The 5,028-nt window shown below is 32.7% G+C and overlaps 1 pseudogene; it reads left to right on the forward strand.

The window, feature by feature from the left end:
- Positions 1-1,534: 1,534 nt before the first annotated feature.
- On the forward strand, positions 1,535-4,585 carry LOC120152381 (annotated as a pseudogene).
- Positions 4,586-5,028: the final 443 nt, after the last annotated feature.

A 5,028-nucleotide genomic window follows, 5' to 3' on the forward strand; every position in this document is an offset into this window, starting at 1 on the left:
GTTTAATTCAAAATATTGAACGATTAAGAATTGTAATTAGGCCAAAATGATAAGATTAACGAACAAAAAGATATATTTTTACAATAATATATCAATAATTCTATATATACTTGATTATTTATTAGACTCATAACCAATTCAACCCAAATTGACTTGATCTAAAGGTTGACCTAAACCGAAAATCAACCGATTCAATATTGACCCGACCCAAAATCTAACCGATATGGTATTAACTCGACCCAATAATCAACCGATCTGATATTGATCTGAACCAAAAATCAACTGATTCCAATAATCACCCGACCCAAAAATTGACCCCCGATTTACCGTACACCCGAACTAGATCTGAGCTAGATCTGATCCGATCCGAACAAAATTAAATCGAATATAATATATATCCGAAATTACTCGACCCAAAATGACCCGACCCAAACCCGATCCTAATGATCCGTTTTCCACCTCTAACTTATTGTGAGAATTTAATTATGAGAAAAATATTATAATCATATTTATTACTATAACAGTGATAAAATAAAAATATATCACACTTATTTTTATTAATAGTGTCGTATACAATTTTTATCACCAAAAGTTTAATATTTGTGACAAAATTACTGATAATCACTATCAATTTGTCAGTAAAAATCTTTATCTTGTATCGATACTTGTGACATAGTTTAAGATTGTCACAAGTATACTATTATAAAATGGTAAACTTACTAGTAAAAAATATTATTGTCACGATTACGAATAATAAAAGTGATCACTTAATACGTTATAACTATTACATCGTTTCTTGTTTGAAAAAGGTTATATCAATTCAAGCATTTTATTAGTTACTAAATATAAGTAAGACACAACTATTCACTTCAATAGTGATAAAAACACTTATCGTCACAAATCACCAACTAAGACTAGTGATAAAAACAATTATCGTCACAAATCACCAACTATGATTAGTGACAAAAACCATTATTGTCACAAATCACCAACTAAGACTAGTGACAAAATGTTTTCATCATAATTATGAATAGTAACAGTGACTACGTAATATATTGTCACTATTACAATTTTTCCAACGAAAAATAAGTTGGTGTCAATTCTACTATTTTATTAGTGATCAATTGATAATGACAATTTGCTTTGGTCATAATAAAACACTATTATTGACAAATTACTTGTGATTAGCTTCAAAGTTGTCACAGTTATTATATAAAGTGTGACAAAATTAAAATAAGTCACAATTGCTTATTTCAAAAGTGACAAAAATAATTTTCATTATAAATAACATACTTTCTCTTACGAAAACCTTTATTGTCATAATTAAATGGTCACTAAAAATCTTAATTCTTATAATGTTGTTACATAAGGTGACATTTTAATCTCCATAAGTCGAATGAATAAGCAGATTTTAGAAAGTTTAAGTTAGCATATATATACATCATTTTCTCGTTCAATTCCCATCTTGCCTTCCTCTGCCTCTGGATCATGTATTGCTCGAGCCATTTCTTTTTAAATTATTATTTGAACTCCAATGCATTCACGAAATGGACTCCCTGATGGAGTTTCAAACGTATATCTATGGAAATTAGATGAGAAAAAAAGGTTTATGACAGTGGCAAATACCAATCCTAATTTGCCAGGAGAAAACTAAAGTTAGACTGTGGGGTAAGCTAATTGGACCAAAGAAGATGTTGATGTATGACTTTCCGGCCTTATAGTCAGGTTTATGATCGGAATGGAGCACTTTCCCAGTCATCATCTTGTCAACTTTAACCTCTGAAATTCAACCGCCTTTCCATTTAACTAATAAAAAAAGGCAAACAAAACGAATGGTGATGTAATCCACGTTGAATTTGTAATATAAAATTTCGTCTTAAATTGTATTATTACTTTTTATATTACATGCAAATGGTGAATTTAGTTCTTATGCATTAATTTAATCATAGTTAATTATTTGATATATTCATGTATATTTAATTATTATAATAAGAAATTAAAATTTCTTTTGAAAAATAGTGAATTAATTAATAAAAATGAATAAAAGTACTTTAATTTTGTTAACCCTCATATAAACAATTGGTTTATTATCCTTCCGGAGCTAATCTATATTTCTTCTTCTTTCCCACTCTTATTATGTCTAATTAAATCCTCTTATCCCCGCATTTTTATTAAGAAAACTCCAAAAATTCATTTATTAGACAAATAATCTCAAACATCATTCATTGGAAAAGTACCTCTAAACTGCACACACTAGACTACCTTGCATTCTACAGAACGCGTGTAAAAACCTTATGTTCTATAAGGCGCGACACTCCTCCAACGTAGAAATACTTTTCAGATAATACAATTTAATATTATATTAAACAATGTGGTTTTTGGCAAGGTTTTAAAAGGAATGGGCGTCGTCTGATCTATCGAGCATGTTGCTACCGAGGATGGTGATTACCCCACTCTAGATGTTATAATTGAAGATTGCGGTGAAATTCACAAGGAGACAGATGATGGGGTATCCAACTTTTTTAAGGATGGTGATATTTATCCTGATTGGCCAGCTGATCTTGACAAAAAAGTGAATGAAATTTCTTGGTGGATGAAGGCAGTAGACTCTATCAAAGCTTTTGGAAATGAGCAATACAGGGTATTTCAAATAATTGTTTGGTTTTTTGCGATATAATTTGCTTCATTTTCCTTTGTCGTAGATTACACATGTTACGCTATTATGAATGGGTTTGCCTTGTGCTCTGAATGCTTAATGATGGCACATTTTCTTCCGTACATTAGAGACTATCGATAGCTTTATTTATTTCTTTTGGAATTTCATTTACTGCTACAATGTTGCTATATATTCCTGTTTGTTCCTTCTTACAGAAACAAGACTATAAGATGGCTCTAAGGAAATATTGTAAGGCTTTGCGCTACTTGGATGTCTGCTGGGACCTGGAGGACATTGATCAAGGTGCATTATTTAGTTTCTTTGTTTGATGATCATGATTGTATTGCCAATATTCCTCTAATTATTTTGCTGACCTTTTTGCTTCCTTTCTAATTTGTCATTGCACAGAAAATAGCTCCTCTTTGCGAGTCTCAGATATTTACAAATAGTTCTGTAAAGCATTCCTCCATGTGAGCATCTGTCATTACTTTTATACTTTTCCTGGTTATAGGCATTTGTTTCCTTTCATATGACTGTTTTCTGTGTTGTCTGATTAAGGCCTGCAAATTGAAACTAGGTGACCTAAAAGGAGCATTGTTGGATGCAGATTTCGCAATTCGTGACGGAGAAGATAATGTGAAAGCTTTCTTTCGCCAAGGTCAGGTCCGTGCTTAGTATTTGTAATTCAAAGCCAAGTTTATTGCTTCCTTAACACTGTTTATTTTGCCTGGTCCGTTTCCTTTCCGTTGGTTATGTTTCTAATATAGTTTTGTAGCTGTGTTTTTCTGTTTTTTATGTCTGGCTAGTATCGGTGTTTTTTCAAGCATAACTATATTGTATTTTCTTTTTTATGCTAATTGGTTTGAGGGTAGAACCTAGCAAGTTTATAACAAAATAAACTGCATGCTCTCGTTTTAACTGAAATGCACATTGTTCAAACTATTAAATGGCTAATGGCTACTGGCAATGTTATCTGGTAGTCCTTTTACTTTAATTGCTTTTGTCATTAACCGATGTCAGGCATGCATGGCACTTAATGACATTGATGCCGCAGTCGAGAGCTTTAAAAAGGCATTGGACTTAGAGCCAAATGATGGTCAGCAAAATCTTGTCTAAAGTGAAACAGCTGCATAACTCCTTCCATGATTACCTCCTTCCCTCTTCCATTCTTGTCCTCTTGTTTTACTGTTTCGAGTTCCGGAAGGTTTCCCAGGTTTTCATATTTGATTAATGAAGTTTCATGTTGTGACCTGGTAAATTTCATACCAGCATAACATAAGTACAAAACTTTATTTTAAATCATTTAATTAGTTTTTGCTATCATTCTTCTAGTTCAATTAAATCATTCAATTATACGCTTTTGGGCGAACTTCAGGATGACCTTCATCTAATATCATGTTTTCTGCTACTCAGGTGGAATAAAGAAAGAGCTTGCAGCTGCAAGGAAGAAGGTCAGCAATAATTACCTGTGAAGGTAATTGAACTTGTAAAACTGCTGCAGATTGCCGATAGACGGGACAAGGAGAAAAAGGCATACTCTAGAATGTTTCAGTAGATCTGTAGACAACATTATGGTACAGCAACAACCTTTCTGTTCGCTTTCTGATTACTGATGTTTCACTTTGTCTGGTAAATTGTGCTTTGATGATTTGCAGGCAACCTTTTGTCTCAAAGAATCAATTTTGAGTTTTCATTTCTGCCTACATTGCTATGCATCTAGACTCAGTCGTGGGAGATCTTTTATAATCCAGCTTGCATTATGAAAAATCAGGTTTGGATTTTTCCCATTTTTTGCTATGTTTACATGCATATGTGCTTATGCCTTTGAACTTTGGAATTTATGCTGTTGTGTGTGCAGGAGTTAGCGTATGGTAAAACCTATCTGATCTCTCTTCAGGAAGTACTCAACTCGGGTGAACTTTAAATCAGATTCATATTTATTCCCTCTCATTTCTCTGATCAAGCAGATATGGCTAGGGGTGTTCAGATCCAATTCGATCCAAAAAAATAACCGAAAACCGATTCAAAAAACTGAAAACCGAAAAAAATCGAAACCGATTTAGTATGTTTGGTTTTTTTTTTAAAAAACCCGATTGGTTCGGTTCGGTTTCGATTTGAAAATCTGAAACCGATCCAAACTGAACCGAACCAATAAAATATAATAGTTAATTTATAAGTTTAAAACAAACCTGTCCATAGCTCAGTGGTAGAGCATCTGATTGCAGATCAAGAGGTCACCAGTTCAAACCTGGTTGGGCTCCTAGTTTTTAATATTTTTTCCTTTTGCTTTATTTGATAATACAAACATTGGGTGTTTCGTTCCTTTTCCCTTCTCCATCCTTTCATATTTAATTTTATGCATCAGTATTGGT

This window comes from Hibiscus syriacus, unplaced genomic scaffold, assembly GCF_006381635.1.
Source record: "Hibiscus syriacus cultivar Baekdansim isolate YM2019G1 unplaced genomic scaffold, ASM638163v2 tig00111088_pilon, whole genome shotgun sequence".
NCBI classification, from domain to species: Eukaryota; Viridiplantae; Streptophyta; class Magnoliopsida; order Malvales; family Malvaceae; genus Hibiscus; species Hibiscus syriacus.